At 39.5% G+C, this 17,736-nt stretch overlaps 1 protein-coding gene across 1 annotated transcript in view; it reads left to right on the forward strand.

Annotated features, from left to right (window-relative positions):
- The first annotated feature begins 592 nt into the window (after window positions 1–592).
- Window positions 593–17,736, forward strand: part of LOC116742711 (uncharacterized protein C8orf34-like) — a 202,766-nt gene continuing 185,622 nt past the window's right edge. Inside the window, exon 1 of the mRNA XM_032610549.1 lies at window positions 593–598. The gene's annotated coding sequence lies outside the window, so the exon portion shown is untranslated. The remainder of the gene's footprint in view (window positions 599–17,736) is intronic.

Raw genomic sequence — 17,736 nt, forward strand, 5'->3', positions numbered from 1 at the left:
CTATACCTATACATATATCCCCATATCTCCTCCCTCTTGCGTTTCCCTCCCTCCATCCCTATCCCACCCTGCTAGGTAGTCACAAACCACCGAGCTGATCTCCCTGTGCTATGAGGCTGCTTCCCACTAGCTGTTTTACATTTGGCAGTGTATATATGTCCATGCCACTCTCTCACTTCGTCCCAGCTTACCCTTCCCCCTCCCCGTTTCCTCAAGTCCATTCTCTGCATCTGCATCTTTATTCCTGTCCTGCCCCTAGGTTCTTCAGAACCACTTTTGTTTTTTTTTTTTTTAGATTCCATATATAAGTGTTAGCATATGGTATCTGTTTTTCTCTTTCTGACTTACTTCACTCTGTATGACAGTCTCTAGGACCATCCAACTCACTACAAATAACTCAATTTCGTTTCTTTTTATGGTGGAGTAATATTCCATTGTATATATGTGCCACATCTTCTTTATCCATTCATCTGTCGATGACCACTTAGGTTGCTTCCCTGTCCTGGCTATTGTAACTAGAGCTACAATGAACATTGTGGTACATGAGTCTTTGAATTATGGTTTTCTCAGGGTATGTGCCCAGTAGTGGGATTGCTGGGTTGTATGGTAGTTCTATTTTTAGTTTTTTAAGGAATCTCCATACTGTTCTCCATAGTGGCTGTATCAATTTACATTGCCACCAACAATGCTAGAGGGTTCCCTTTTCTCCACACCCTCTCCAGCATTTACTGTTTGTAGATTTTTAGATGATGGCCATTCTAACTGGTGTGAGGTGATACCTCATTGTACTTTTGATTTGCATTTCTCTAATGATTAGTGATGTTGAGCATCCTTTCATGTGTTTGTTGGCAATCTGTATATCTTCTTTGGAGAAATGTCGACTTAGGTCTTCTGCCCGTTTTTAGAGTGGGTTGTTTGTTTTTTTGGTATTGAGCTGCATGAGCTGCTTGTAAATTTTGGAGATTAATCCTTTGTCAGTTGCTTCGTTTGCAAATATTTTCTCCCATTCTGAGGGTTGTCTTTTGGTCTTGTTTATGGTTTCCTTTGCTGTGCAAAAGCTTTGAAATTTCATTAAGTCCCATTTGTTTATTTTTGTTTTTATTTCCCTTTCTCTAGGAGATGGGTCAAAAGGGATCTTGCTGTATTTATGTCATAGAGCATTCTACCTATGTTCTCCTCTAAGAGTTTTATAGTGTCTGGCCTTACATTTAGGTCTTTAATCCATTTTGACTTTATTTTTATGTACGGTGTTAGGGAGTGTTCTAATTTCATTCTTTTACATGTAGCTGTCCAGTTTTCCCAGCACCACTTATTGAAGAGGCTGTCCTCTCTACATTGTATATTCTTGCTTCCTTTATCAACAATAAGGTGACCATATGGGCATGGGTTTATCTCTGGGCTTTCTATCCTGTTCCATTGATCTATATTTCTGTTTTGTGCCAGTACCATACTGTCTTGATTACTGTAGCTTTGTAGTATAGTCTGAGGTCAGGGAGCCTGATTCCTCCAGCTCCGTTTTTTTCCCCTCAAGATTCTTTGGTGATTCGGGGTCTTTTGTATTTCCATACAAATTGTGAAATTTTTGGTTCCAGTTCTGTGAAAAATGCCATTTGTAGTTTGATAGGGATTGCATTGAATCTGTAGATTGCTTTGGGTAGTAGAGTCATTTTCACAATGTTGATTCTTCCAATCCAAGAACACGGTATATCTGTCCATCTGTTTGTATCACCTTTAATTTCTTTCATCAGTATCTTATAGCTTCCTGAATATAGGTCTTCTGTTTCCTTAGGTAGGTTTATTCCTAGGTATTTTATTCTTTTTGTTGCAGTGGTAAATGGGAGTGTTTCCTTAATTTCTCTTTCAGATTTTTCATCATTAGTGTATAGGAATGCAAGAGATTTCTGTGCATTAATTTTGTGTCCTGCTACTCTACCAAATTCATTGATTAGCTCTAGTAGTTTTCTGGTACCATCTTTAGGATTCTTTATGTATAGTATCATGTCATCTGCAAACAGTGTCAGTTTTACTTTTTTGTTCCGATCTGGATTCCGTTTATTTCTTTTTCTACTCTGATTGCTATGGCTAAAACTTCCATGACTATGTTGAATAATAGTGGTGAGAATGGGCAACCTTGTCTTGTTCCTGATCTTAGTGGAAATGGTTTCAGTTTTTCACCATTGAAAACAATGTTGGCTGTGGGTTTGTCATATATGGCCTTTATTATGTTGAGGTAAGTTCACTCTATGCCTAATTTCTGAAGGGTTTTTATCATAAATGCGTGTTGAATTTTGTTGAAAGCTTTTTCTGCATCTGTTGAGATGATCATATGGTTTTTATCCTTCAGCTTGTTAATATGGTGTATCGCATTGATTGATTTGCATATACTGAAGAATTGTTGCATTCCTGGAATAAACCCCACTAGATCATGGTGTATGATCCTTTTAGTGTGCTTTTGGATTCTGCTTGCTAGTATTATGTTGAGGATTTTTGCATTTATGTTCATTAGTGATACTGGCCTGTAGTTTTCTCTTTTTGTGACATCTTTGTCTGGTTTTGGTATCAGGGTGATGGTGGCCTCATAGAATGAATTTGGGAGTGTTCCTCTCTCTGAGTTTGGGAGTGTTCCTCCTTCCTGTAGGAAGAGTTTGAGAAGGACAGGTGTTAGCTCTTCTTTAAATGTTTGATAGAATTTGCCTGTGATGCCATCTGGTCCTGGGCTTTGATTTGTTGGAAGATTTTTTATCAGTTTCAATTGCAGTGCTTGTGATTGGTCTGTTTATATTTTCTATTTCTTCCTGATTCAGTCTCAAAAGGTTGTGCTTTTGTAAGAATTTGTCCATTTCTTCCAGGTTGTCCCTTTTATTGGCAAATAGTTGCTTGTAGTAATCTCTCATGATCCTTTGTATTTCTGCAGTGTCAGTTGTCACTTCTCTTTTTTCATTTCTGAATCTATTGATTTGAGTCTTCTCCCTTTTTTTCTTGATGAGTCCGACTAATGGTTTATCAATTTTGTTTATCTTCTCAAAGAACCAGCTTTTAGTTTTATTGATCTTTGCTATTGTTTCTTTCATTTCTTTTTCATTTATTTCTGATCTGATCTTTATGATTTCTTTCCTTCTGCTAACTTTGGATTTTTTTTGTTCCTCTTTCTCTAATTGTTTTAGGTTAAGGTTAGGTTGTTTACTTGGGATTTTTCTTGTTTCTTGAAGTAAGATCGTATTGCTATAATCTTTCCTCTTAGAACTGCTTTTGCTGCATCCCATAGGTTTTGGGTCGTCATGATTTCATTGTCATTTGTTTCTAGGTATTTTTTGATTTCCTCTTTGATTTCTTCAATGAGCTCTTGGTTATTTAGTAGTGTATTGTTTAGCCTCCATATGTTTGTATTTTTTTTTTTACAGATTTTTTCCTGTTATTGATATCTAGTCTCATAGCATTGCTGTCAGAAAAGATACTTGATACGATTTCAATTTTCTTAAATTTACCAAGGCTTGATTTGTGACCCAAGATATGATCTATCCTGGAGAATGTTCCATGAGCACTTGAGAAGAAACTGTATTCTGTTGTTTTTGGATGGAATGTCCTGTAAATATCAGTTAAGTCCATCTTGTTTAATGTATCGTTTAAGGTTTGTGTTTCCTTATTTATTTACATTTCGGATGGCCTGTCCATTGGTGAAAGTGGGGTATTAAAGTCCCCTACTATGATTGTGTTACTGTGTATTTCCCCTTTTATGGCTGTTAGCATTTGCCTTATGAATTGCAGTGCTCCTATGTTGGGTACATAAATATTTACAGTTGTTATATCTTCTTCTTGGATTGATCCCTTGATCATTATGTAGTGTCCTTCTTTGTCTCTTGTCATAGTCTTTATTTTAAAGTCTATTTTGTCTGATATGAGAATTGCTACTCCAGCTTTCTTTTGATTTCCATTTGCATGGAATATCTTCTTCCATCCCCTCACTTTCAGTCTGTATGTGTCCCTAGGTCTGAAGTGGGTCTCTTGCAGACAGCATATATACAGGTTTTATTTTTGTGTCCTGTCTGCCAGTCCGTGTCTTTTGGTTGGGGTATTTAATGTATTTACATTTAAGGTAGTTATTGATATGTATGTTCCTATTATCATTTTTTTCATTGTTTTGGGTTTTTTATTGTAGGTCTTTTCCTTCTCTTGAGTTTCCTGTCTAGAGAAGTTCCTTTAGAGTTTGTTGTAAAGCTAGTTTGGTGGTGCAGAATTCTCTTACCTTTTGCTTGTCTGTATGGTTTTAATTTCTCTGTCAATTCTGAATGTGATCCTTGCTGGGTAGAGTAATCTTGGTTGTAGGTTTTTTCCCTTTCATGACTTTAAATATGTCCTGCCAGTCCCTTCTGGCTTGCAGAGTTTCTGCTGAACGATGAGCTGTTAACCTTATGGGGATTCCCTTGTGTGTTATTTGTTGTTTTTCCCTTGCTGCTTTTAATATGTTTTCTTTGTATTTAATTTTTGATAGTTTGATTAATATGTGTCTTGGCATGTTTCTCCTTGGATTTATCCTGTATGGGACTCTCTGTGCTTTCTGGACTTGATTGACTATTTCCTTTCCCATATTAGGGAAGTTTCAACTATAATCTCTTCAACTATTTTCTCAGTCCGTTTTTTTTTCTCTTCTTCTAGGACCCCTATAATTCAAATGTTGGTGCATTTAATGTTGTCCCAGTGGTCTCTGAAACTGTCCTCAATTCTTCTCATTCTTTTTTCTTTATTCTACTCTGTGGTAGTTATTTCCACTATTTTATCTTTCAGGTCACGTATCTGTTCTTCTGCCCCCGTTATTCTGCTACTGATTCCTTCTAGAGAATTTTTAATTTCATTTATTGTGTTGTTTATCATTGTTTGTTCGCTCTGTAGTTCTTCTAGATCCTTGTTAAATGTTTATTGTATTTCCCCCATTCTATTTCCAAGGTTTTGCATCATTTTACTCTCATTACTCTGAATTCTTTTTCAAGTAGACTGCCTATTTCCTCATTTGTTTGGTCTGGTGGGTTTTTACCTTGCTCCTTCATCTGCTGTGTATTTCTCTGTCTTCTCATTTTGCTTAACTTACTGTGTTTGGGGTCTCCTTTTTGCAGGTTGCAGGTTGATAGTTCCCATTGATTTTGATGTTTGCCCGCAGTGGGTAAGGTTGTTTCAGTGGGTAATGTAGGCTTCCTGGTGGAGGAGACTGGTGCCTGTTTTCTGGTGGATGAAGCTGGATCTTTTCTTTCTGGTGGGCAGGACTGAGCCCAGTGGTGTGTTTTGGGATGTCTGTGAACTTACTATGATTTTAGGCAGCCTCTCTGCTAATGGGTGGGCTTGTGTTCCTGTCTTGCTAGTTGTTTAGCATAGGGTGTCCAGCACTGTAGCTTGCTGGTCGTCGAGTGGAGCTTGGTCTTAGCATTGAGATGGAGATCTCTGGGACGTCTTTCGCTGTTTGATATTTTGTGGGGCTGGGAGGTCTCTGGTGGAGCAATGTCCTGAACTCAGCTCTCCCACCTCAGAGGCTCAGGCCTGACACCTGGCTGGAGCACCAAGACCCTGTCAGTCACGTGACTCAGAAGAAATGGGAGAAAAAGAAAGGAAGGAAGGAAGGAAGGAAGAGGAAGGAAGGAAGGGAGGAAGGAGGGAAGGGAGAAAGAAAAAGAAAGAAAGAAAATAAATAAAGTTATTAAAAAATTATTAAAAGTAACAAAAAACAAATGAAAGAAAAAAAGAAGAGAGCAACCAAACCAATAAACGAATCACCCAATGAATACAAGCACTAAAAACTTAAAAAAAACCGAAAACCGACAGTCAGAACCCTAGGACAAATGGTAAAAGCAAACCTATACAGATACAATCGCAAAAAGAAGCATACACATACACACTCACAAAAAGAGAAAAGGGAAAAAAATATATATATACAAAATAAAAAAGACAGCAACCAAATCAATAAACAAATCTACCAATGATAATAAGCTCTAAATACTAAACTAAGATAAACATAAAACCAGAAACAAATTAGATGCAGAAAGCAAACCCCAAGTCTACAGTTGCTCCCGAAGTCCACCACCTCAATTTTGGGATGATTCATTGTCTATTCATGTATTCCACAGATGCAGGGTACATCAAATTGATTGTGGAGATTTAATCCGCTGCTCCTGAGGCTGCTGGGAGAAATTTCCCTTTCTCTTCTTTGTTCTCACAGCTCCTGGGGCTCAGCTTTGGATTTGGCCCCGCCTCTGCATGTAGGTCACCTGAGGGCGTCTGTTCTTCGCTCAGACAGGACGGGGTTAAAGGAGCAGCTGATTCTGGGGCTCTGGCTTACTCAGGCTGGGGCGGGGGTAGGGAGGGGTATGGAACGTGGGGCGAGCCTGTGGCAGCAGATGCCAACATGACATTGCACCAGCCTGAGGCGCACTGTGTGTTCTCCTAGGGAACTTGTCCCTGGATCACGGGACCCTGGCAGTGGCGGGCCGCACAGGCTCCCGGGAGGGGAGGTGTAGGTAGTGACCTGTGCTCGCACACAGGCCTCTTGGTGGCTGAGGCAGCAGCCTTAGCATCTCATGACCGTCTCTGGTGTCCGTGCTGATATCCACGGCTCACGCCCATCTCTGGAGCTTGTTTAGGTGGCGCTCTGAATCCCCTCTCCTTGTGCACCCGGAAACAATGGTGTCCTGTGTCTTTGGCAGGTCTAGAGATTTTCCCAGACTCCCTCCCGGCTAGCTGTGGTGCACTAGCCCCCTTCAGGCTGTGTTCACACAGCCAACCCCAGTCCTCTCTCTGGGGTCTTACCTCCAAAGCCCGAGCCTCAGCTCCCAGCTCCAACCCATCCTGGCGGGTGAGCAGACAAGCCTCTCAGGCTGGTGAGCGCCGGTCGGCACCGATCCTCTGTGCGGGAATCTCTCCACTTTAGCCTCTGCACCCCTGTTGCTGTAGTCTCCTCCGTGGCTCCAAAACCTCCCCACCCGCTGTCTCCACCAGAGAAGGGGCTTCCTAGTGTGTGGAAACTTTTCCTCCTTCACAGCTGCCTCCCAGAGGGGCAGGTCCCGTCCCTATCCTTTTGTCTCTCTTTTTTCTTTTGCCCTACCCACGTACTTGGGGAGTTTCTTTCCTTTGGGGAAGTCTGGGGTCTTCTGCCTGCGTTCAGTAGGTGTTCTGTAGGAGTTGTTCCACATGTAGATGTATTTTTGATGTATTTGTGTGGAAGAACGTGATCTCCGTGTCTTACTCGTCCGCCATCTTGAAGTTTCCCCAGCACTATTGCCATTTGGGGCTGGATAATTCTTTGTTGTGAAGGGCTCTTCTGTACCCACTAGATTCCAGTGGTGTCCACCCCCCACCCTCCTTTAAGTTATGACAACCAAAAATGTCTTCAGGTGGTGTCCTGTGTCTGCTTGTACTGGAGGGAGGAATAAATCACCCATGATTGAGAACCACTGCCTTAGAGGGTTGTTTTGTGGAGCAAAATGAAGTGTGACATCTCAAAGCACCTAAAAGGGTACTTAAAGTGTAATAGGGACTCAACAAATGATGGTTTTCCTCTAAAATTTGGCGTTGGAGAATAGTATCTTATACATGGAGTTAACTCAGTGTAAGTCTGCTGAAACACGGAAGGCAAATAGTCCTGTGTTAATAATAATTTATGTAGCTACTAATTTGAGAAATCATTTGTTACAGGTATTTGTGTGTATACATAAAAGGTGACCCTCACCTCTAAAGCCAGACCAACCAGGCTTCAATTGCTGTCTGTTCCAATTAATACCGTGTGCTCTGGGGAAGTCCTTCACACTTCCTGAGGGACTTTATCTGTAAAATACCTTATTAATAAAATGGAGTAACAGTGACATGGATATCATGGTGTTGGATGATTCAGTCACTCATTCATTCAATGTATACATTGAATGAATGAGTGACTGAGTAGTCACTCAGACTATATAGTCTGAATAGTCATTCGGAGATAGTCTCTGCCACGTTGAGAATTCGTTAGTGAGGAATCAAATGATGAACAAGTAAATTAAAAATGTAATAATTCCAGGATGTAACAGTTGTTCTGAAGATAAACAGAGATGCCAAGGATAAAGAATAATAGAAGATGCTCTCTTAGACAGAGTAGTCAAGGAAATCCCCTCTTAAAAGGCAGTATTTGAGCAGAGACTTGAATGAAGGAAGAGAAAGGCAGTACGGTCATATCTGGGGCAAGGGCACCCGAGGGAGAAAGCACAGCGAGTGCAGCGACCTGAAGATATTAATGATCTTGGATTGTTCATGGCAGAGGAAGAGGCTAGAGTTGCTATAGGGAGTATATTGCAGTCGATTCATTCACTTTTAGATTTTTATGTTTTTTTTTCTTATCACCAAATACTCTTCTTTAGGAAACGCAAAAATTTATATAATGTAGGAAGTGAGATGAGGTTCTTAGGTGGTATCATCCTGCATGACATGTTATTAAAGAACAGTTCCATGGAGGCAACTATCCAAGAAAATGGAACAAGATGAAAATAATCTTGTAGAATTTAATGTGTGGTGGCAACGTTTTGTGGCTTGAAGTGTAAGGGATGAGAACAGCATGTGAATTCCAAGAAAGCATCACAGAATGGAAAGTGGATTTACAATGTGTCAGACAGGGTGGCAACATCTTGTGGCATGTGGCTCGTATCTCGGCGATGGGAAAGGTATGTCCTGTGACTGCTTCTCGCCTGTGGCACACCACAAGGGAGAAGGAGTTGGCAGCCGTTTCCAAAATACATCAGCAGCAAGTTTAGCATATGACCAGCCACGATCTTCTTTTTTTATTTTTCCTAAAATGTGATCCTTTTTTTACTTATCCCAAAGGGCTCTACATAAAACAGAAATGAAGGAAGATTGAAGGAGAGAGGATAGGAGGCAGTTATGAGACTTAACATCTTTTTTAGACTAACTATATTGGATTTAGGGTCCCAACACATGTGACAAGCATACTAAAATACTTTTTTATATTTTATTTTTACTTTTTAACATGCGTTTAGTTGGTTAAAATTTGCTTCATTGCGAATATTGCATGGTGGGTTGAAAATCTCAGTATCAACAAGCGCAAAGTTCAGAGGAGGGTCGCCAAGTACAAAGGAAATAAAACGGAGGATGGTTGAAGTGAAAGAAGTCTACTCGGTTGAGGCTTTAGTGAAGGAAGGATACTATCAAAACTGAAGACTTAAGCAAAAAGAACTTTAGAATACAAGAAAAGAAAGAGGAAAGGAGGGTGATGGTGGGAGGTTTTCACCACCAAGACTTGTTACACTTGAAATCCAAGAAAAAGGTAAACTAACAATAAATTCTGAGTTTAATCACTAACCTCATAGCAATCTAGTTTTATGTGTTTGTGTCAGGTATGTGAGGCCAACTGACTTCAGGCAGAATCACCTTTACCAAAGACAAGTTTAGAGCATGGATACTGAACTGTATCATATTGGGACTCTAGCAATTAGTGCATGAATGGATCATACTCTCTCCAAAGGGCTTATTTTGAGTTAGCAAATTATGTAATTAATGCAGAAACACTTATCAAAATGAACTCAGTTGATACCTGTGGTCTGGATCAAGAATAAAAATATCATCCAGGGCTTCCCTGGTGGTGCAGTGGTTGGGAGTCAGCCTGCCGATGCAGGGGACGCGGGTTCGTGCCCCGGACCGGGAAGATCCCACGTGCCGCGGAGCGGCTGGGCCCGTGAGCCATGGCCGCTGGGCCTGCGCGTCCGGAGCCTGTGCCCCGCAACGGGAGAGGCCACAACAGTGAGAGGCCCGCATACCGCAAAAAAAAAAAAAAAAAAAAAACATGTGTAAAAATATCATCCAGGGCTTCCCTGGTGGTGCAGTGGTTGGGAGTCCGCCTGCCGATGCAGGGGACACGGGTTCGTGCCCCGGTCCGGGAAGATCCCACGTGCCGCGGAGCGGCTGTGCCCGTGAGCTGTGGCCGCTGAGCCTGCGCGTCCGGAGCCTGTGCTCCGCAACGGGAGAGGCCACAACAGTGAGAGGCCCGCGTACCTAAAAAAAAAAAAAAAAAAAAAAAAAAAATGCTTGAATATATTATCTAGTATGGTATAGGGTGTAATTATTAGGTTTATGGTCAAAAGTTCATTAGCAAGCAACAAACTGATACAGTGCACGTAGGAACTTCCCAACATAAGACCTTATTTATTTAACACAGAGCCTGTGGGAACATAAAAATTATATTAAAGAGCATTCATAAGTAGTTTAGAAACAAACAGAAACATAAGTGTTAGTGTGATGTATCACCTGTAATGGCTGAAATAATACTTACTGTAACATAATGGTACCTAACAGGGTAAGTAATCACTCCATAACTAAACCATTGGGATGAGAAATGCTTTCTCACTATTGAGAGAGATAAATGATATGAGTGCTTCAGCCAGAGACATGTCCCAGGGGAATTAAAATTAAATACGCTTTTAAATGGTGGTTAAAATGATGAGCGCTGCAAGATTTTGTATGATTCTCATTAAAAAATTACATATTTTACCCATCATCCTACAAAAATTAATAATCTATCTAATCCCAGCCTTTTAGATTAACCAGCCTTCCTTGCCTTGCTCTTGTCTACACTGTGAACCCTGTGCTTGGTTTGCCTCATTTCTGTTTCCCAGTTCTATTGCTGAACACCTCTACTTAGCTCTGCTAACCTCCCATCTGTGGCCTCCCCCTCCTACCCCTCAAGTCTGGTCCTTGGTGCACCTCCTCTGGCTGTCTCTAGATTTCTGTGTTGGTCGCGAGGTGTCCTCACTTCAGTTAGGGCTGTAACCAAGCTTTCAGTCATACCAGACAGTCTGCTTATCGAACTCCACCTGAAATGAGTCCACATGCCTGGAATTTCAGTTATTTTTAAAATAAAGAGACTTGTTCACAACGTCTATCTGTCAAACCTTTAGGGGGTGACAAAAGTTTCAGGAGGAAGTCAGTTTTTTTGTGTACACAATATAATCTTTTGAATTTGTGGTAGGTGCAAATTGAGGAAAATATAGATGTACTCTGATGCAGAAATCAGACTTTGAGTAATGTTTGGGTTGAAATTTGTTAGAAGCACTAGTATTTTCTTACGGAATGGAAGGAGAAACCACTCCCAGATGTCTTAATTTTTCTGACTAACAGAGAAGGCTTCACAATTTATGTAATGATGGGTTCAATTAACACAAGTCTTGTGATTCATTTGCAATCTAAGTGAACAAGTTCCAGCCCATAAATTTTTACAAATGTTTGTGATCATCATGTATTTGGCTGTCGATGGTCAAAGAAATTAAACAGGAACTGGTAGCTAACAAAAAATATCTCAGAAAGTTTTTTGCTCTTTTCAGTTAACACTAGAAGACAAAGAACGAATGTAAATTTAAGTTTACATAAACATTTTCCCTAACCTACTGGCCAGATCACTTTCTTTGTTTATTGATCTCATGTTGTCAAGGAAAGTAAATATTCTGTAACCTACTCTGTCTCATTAAAAAGGGAAACTTCAACTCAGCTTTTAAATTCCACCAAACTTTTTAAAATGCAATGCGAACTTAAATTTTCTAAACTAAGTTTATTCTAAAAAATTCCAGCCTATAATTTCTCATGTCTACCATTTTTTTCTTGTCAATTATGAATCTAGTTAAGCCATACTACACTGATATACTGAGAAAGAAAACCCAACTCATATTGGAGGCATAACTGTAGAAATAGAGAAGCAATAGAAGCATGGCCTCGACATCCTTCTTCCACCTTTCAACCAGAATTTATCCCAGCAAAGTGAATTATGTTTTGCTCTCAATTCTTTCTTTCCCTTTTTTAAGGAAATAGTTTAGCTGTCTCACATAACAAAAAAGTATTCATAAATATTTTATTAAAACCTGTCTAATTTCTTATATGTTTTCTTAACATTTGTTTTATTTTTTTAATAATTCACTCAGCATATATAACATCTGTTTAAAATATTTGACCAAATCAGCTCTATCGACGTAAATCAACCAAACAGTTGCAATACAAGGAAAAACTGCCATATAATTCTTGTGTAACCCATCACTGAATCACTGTGGAGGGACTTATGTTTGGAAAGCTTTTAATTTTTGTTCCTAGAAACAGATGTGAAAATTCACTCATATCCCACATTGTCTAGTTCAAGCAGCTGTAAATTATTTCATGGATTACACTTGAATGAAATGAAAGTCCTGGGATTATTTCATCTAGGCAGCTGTTATTTCCTTAAATTAAATGAAAACAATTCTTTGCTTGATTAATTCTTGGTTATTTGGATGGCGTGAAGTGCTCATGTCTTTAGTCATAAATTAGTTCATTTTTCTCTGTCGTAACCCTGTGATTCAAAAGGTGCATCACAAGTTTATCGGCTACCTTTAAAAATAAATTACTGCTTTGGGCTTTCTATTGTGAAAAAGAATAAATATGGTACTCTTCTTTTAAATATAATATTCATATAATGCACACATTTCACTTGTAAAGAAAGTTAGACATAAGAAGTGTCACTGCTTGCTTTTAACTGCTGGGCTGATAATTCTATCAGCTTTCCTCAGCCATATGGTCTATAGCTTCATTCCACACTCCATTACTCCAGACTTGCCCTTCTAACTGCCTACCAAATATCCATATGGATATCTTGACGATAGCTCCATCTAAGCATGTGTGAAACCAAAGATGTTATCTCTTCCTATATTCCCTGAAAGTGGTAATATGGAGAAACCTGCAAGGATTTCACAAGCAATCATTCACGACAACCTGTTGAATCTTCCTCTGAAATTACCTTCTGATGCATTTCTCTCTCTTGCTACTGTTACTTCCTTACCCCAGGCCCTCAGCAGCTGGTACATCCATTATGGAGGATACAGGCTTCTTCCCGCCTCAACTCCTTGTTTCCGGTTTTCACTTTGCCAAATGGCTGTAGGCAAGTGCAACACATGTATTCCTTCAAAAACCAATTTTCCAAAAGCCAATTCCACATAAAGATCAACTTGTCAAATAGTTAATTAACCAAGTTTATCAAATTATACAAAAATCTTCTCTTGAGACAGGTGTCTGATAAGTGCTCTGAGTGACATCTCAGGGGAGCTCAGGCCTATCATTTGCAGAAAAAAAAGTCTTGTAGTCAGCAAATATCAGTGAATGCCTACCCTGTGCTAGACACACTTCTAAGACAGTGAGGTTACAATAGTAAGTGAGAAAAACTTATTTCCTATCTCTAGTTATCAGAAAAGCAATTTTGTAAATTTAGAAAATGGTTTATTTCAATAAGTACATCTACAATGATCTCTATAAAACACAGATTCAATGACTATCTCCCTTCATCATCTGAGACTAAACCCTTTTCCAGTATTATATTCTTCTATCCCTATACATCTCAAGTTATGGTCATATAGCTGTATAATTTTCCCTGATATACTATGTCCCTTCAAATCTCTGCTTTTTCAAGTTCCTACATCCCTCTGAAGAGTCCTTTACCACCTGGTCTGGCTTGTATACTTTTACTCAACTGTTACCTAATTATTCCTTCCTAATAATTCCTTTATCATTTAGGTATCAGGAAACTGAAACGAATCTACATGATTAAAATAGAATATTATCAAGTGCTGACAGATAATACTTGGCCGTTTCATGGGTTTGTTTTTAACTTCAGTTAGTTGATTTTTCATATGTTTTCCATAACATACAAAACATTTATTTTTGTTTTTTTTTCTGGGATAGAGCTGATCACATTACCTTATAGTTATATCTGACTTCTTAACTAGACATTAACAGTCACTACAGAGTTTGACTTCAAAGTATCGAAATAGAACAACTATATTTTAAAAGATTCGCATGAGGTTATTTTTACATAATCTTTCTCTACCACTGTTACCTTAAGAATCATGAGATTCCTTGATGAAAAAAGTATTACTGCTTGCTTCAAAGAAATTTCCAGTTGGCTAGAGTCTCTCCTTAATATTACTGACTTTGGGAACTCTGATATCTCTTCCGTGTGACAGACCTTTGGATATTTGAAGTTTGCCATTTGTGGAGATATGCATTTAGCTTGGGGAGCATATTTGGCTTTCTCTGCTTGGTTCTGAGTTGGGCAAAAGGAGGGGACGTGGCCTCTCCGAACCGGGTCCTGAGTGCTTTGGGCCAGCTGCTGCAGAGGTTGTGATTTGGCTTCACTGATCGTTTCCATCAGAGGTTGTGGGTCTCTGTTCTAATGTCATATATGATCTCTCCATTGTCTTTTTGTACGTTCAGTCTCTCACTCCTCTCTTTTAGTCATTCTCTCCCTGGCAGGAAGTTGGCCAAAAGACAAGACTCAAGATTCAGAGCTTCACTGCTTCCTGATTGTCGACTTGTCTCCATAGTCAGATTTATCACAAGAGCTTCTTAATCTCTTTGGTGTTGTATTAAAACGGTGATCATCTGATGAGAGAGGGGCTGCATAAAGGCATATAAGACTTTGGATAGAGTTCAGTGGACGGGCATCATGACCGCTATGACAAAAACAAGAGTAATGAAAAGCGTGTTTAAGATGCTTCAGAACCAAGAACCCAAATTATCCAGCCAAGGCTAAGAGAACAATCCCACAAGTCATAAAGATCAGCCTTGGTGAGCCAAGTAGCTTTTTCCTTAAAGTGATAGGTAGCCTCTTCTACCTTACCTGTTTCATTGAGCCAAGTATAGCAAGAACTGTTAGCAATTGCACAGGTACTGTCGTGACTAGTGAACAGGAAATCTAGATTGTCCATCACTGCTCTTGCCAAGGAATTGAGACTGATCTGTATTCCGTCTAAGGTAGAGGTGATATTATTTTTAACTTCGGCCGGAATTAAAATGATCTATGTCTCATAGCCTTTTGTTTGTATGATTCTTGTTATTGGAAGCACTGCTTTGATTGTTTGCATAAACAATGAATTAGTAACAGCCCCAGGTAAAGTGCCTAAATAATTGAGGGTAACCTCATTTTGGAGCGCACATCTGAATTTCCTGCTTTCATGACTTTAGAATGAAGGTGTCTGTGCGCAGAAGTTTTGGAATACTGTTTCTAAAGTGCATGCAATATTCATTTGCAACCTGGTTGCAGAGGAAGTAGTATCTGGTAGGAATACATGGATATCCAGGAAAAAAGAAATTATTCATGGCATGAAGTTGAAACCAAGACCTTACATTAGCCTGTTTGCACATTTGTGTCTATATTAGTCTCTTCCAGATCCTAAGTAATTGGCCCATCATTTTAGGAAATTCTGAATTCAAATTTAGAATTACCTAGGGTCTAATTGATAGATCGTAATAATTTTTTCTTTTTCTGTGAGAGGGCATTGCTAGGAAAGTAGCAAATGACCTTGTTTAAGGTCATTTGTCCACGTAAGTGCAAGTGAAATGCCATTGGCTGTAATTCTCTTTGATCTCATTTGTTGAGACTGGAAATAGCCCTAGGTTATTACCATGGAGGTCTGGTGAGGAATGGCGTATCCAGCAATCAGGAGGCTTGAAGGGTACTATTTGGGAAATCTGAGATTGGTGTTAGAATAATTATGCTCTGATCTAACAATTTTAGTAAGAAGGGAATAAAAGAAGAAGGGCCATTATGGGTGAGTGATAACCAGGGGTCTATAGAAATTAGAAGAAGAATGTAAACAAGCAGATAAAAAACAAAATAGTAATTAGGCAAGGGTTTTGGTCCACGATCTTGTGCAGAAGCTGTCCACTATCTGAGGTCATCAGGTTGTTCCGAGGATCTTGGGTCATCTGTCTACTGTGAAGATCAGCCGCTTCTAGAGAGTCTTCATTTTGAGGTCCCCTTTTAGAGCAGGCTTCCAGTTTTGTTGGTTCTGGATTGTTTCTTTAGTTATGAAATGTGAGCCCAAGGATTTACTCCAGGGAGCTTTCCTTCTGTATTTGTTGTTAACAATATCTGATAGAATCCCTTCCAGTGATGTTCAAGAGCAACTTTTCTCTGTTGTATCTCCCAACAGATGAAATCTTATAGTTGAATGTCATGAAGAGGCTGTTTGAGATGTTTGAATGCAAACTTAGCCTGTTAGTGATAGGACTGAGTATAGTCCGTGAGTCTCTTGCAACATTTTGCAACATCTGCGTGCATCAGGGCAGAGTATGGTATTGTAGGTAAAATCCTGATGCACTTGGGCCTTCCAGTAACTAGTTCACAGGGAAATAAACAATGTGTTCTCTAGGAGTGGACCATATTGGCATAAGGGTGGATGGGAGTACCTTTGACCAAGGGAGCTCAAGGATTTCTGAAAGTTTTGTTAATTTCATTTCAAGATGTCATTGATTCTTTTCACCTTTCAGAAGTTTGTAGGTGATAAGAGCAGTGTGGTTTCTGAGTAAAGGGTAATACTTTACAGAGTTTTTTTTTTTATATAATATTTCTTGTGAAGTGTGTGTCTTGGTCACTTGATATGAAAGTTTATATTCCCAAGATTGAAATCACAAAATCGACCAGCTTTTTAGCAACTGTAAAGATTATAGCTTTTTGGCAAAGAGATGTTTAAACTCACTCTGAAATTATATAAACATTCGATAACTAAAATATATTCAAATCTCACGAAAAGTGGAAGCTATATAAAATACATCATGAGGTGTTCAAAGGGGCTTCGAAGCTTTGGTTCCTGGTCATTTCCCACATTCACAGGTTCTCTAGAGTTATGCTGTTGACAAGTCCGCATGACTTAAAAATGACCTCAGCTGTCTTTTTAAAGTTTCCCCAGCCGTGTTGATTTAAGATCGTAACCAATTTATCTGTACCATGATGAGTAGTTTCATGGAGAAATTTAGCTAATATCTATTTGAAACTATCTAGTGCCACCAAGCAGCTATCTTGGGAGCACCAGAGATGATCTGAGTGAAGCTAGAACCACTTTTTTTTTTCCATTTTTCTTTTCAAAATGAGGGGCTAAATATTGATATTTTATAATGGTTTCTTTGAATTCCTTTAAGGATTCATCCTTTAAGAGTTTAGATAGGATCAAAACCGTTGTTAAGGCTGCTTGTTTGGCAAAATGATCTGCTGGAATATTTCTTTTAGCTTCCATGTTATTTCTTTTTCACAGCAGCTACCTCTTTATGAAGTAAGAGGGCATCTAAAAGTGTGTTAAACATCTTGTCCATTTTTGATGGGGGTTCCAGCAGAGATGACCCTTTCTTTCCAAAGCATCCCAAAGTCATGGTTTTTCTAAAAAAGCATGCCTGATATATATTTACTCTGTGGTCTTTGGCTATAGTTGACAAGCTCAAGGAAGTGCAGTGGCTTTGCCCTTTGGGCTGATTTTTCCCTCGGGTAGAGGACTGCATTCTCCAGGCAAGCTTAAATTGGTGTTAGCGTGTTCTGCTCCGGTTTCAAGTTTTGAGGTATGATCTGTCAACAAATAACGTTAGGTCAGAGTTTTCAATGGGAGTCCTTAAAAACACTGAATGAGGTACAGCGAGTTCCTAACTGAGCTAAGAAAATGTTAAGGTTCCCTTCCCCTGGTGGGGGAGGAGGGTGGGCCAGTCAGGGTGTCTCAGTGGTAAATAGTAGTGTGAGGGGGAGAGACTAACAGAATCTCATGGGAGGCTAATTAGCTAACTGAAAAGCGTTGTGTGTTCTCAGGCAGTAGTGCTGTCTGTGCCGCGTGACATGAGGAACCGTGAGAAGAGAGGGGCGCTTATAACTAGTGAAGCAGAAGCAGTGAGTTTTGAAGGGGTTACCCCACGACAAGGGGACTATAGTTTACAACCAGGTCA

Source organism: Phocoena sinus, chromosome 17 (assembly GCF_008692025.1).
Source record: "Phocoena sinus isolate mPhoSin1 chromosome 17, mPhoSin1.pri, whole genome shotgun sequence".
NCBI lineage: Eukaryota > Metazoa > Chordata > Mammalia > Artiodactyla > Phocoenidae > Phocoena > Phocoena sinus.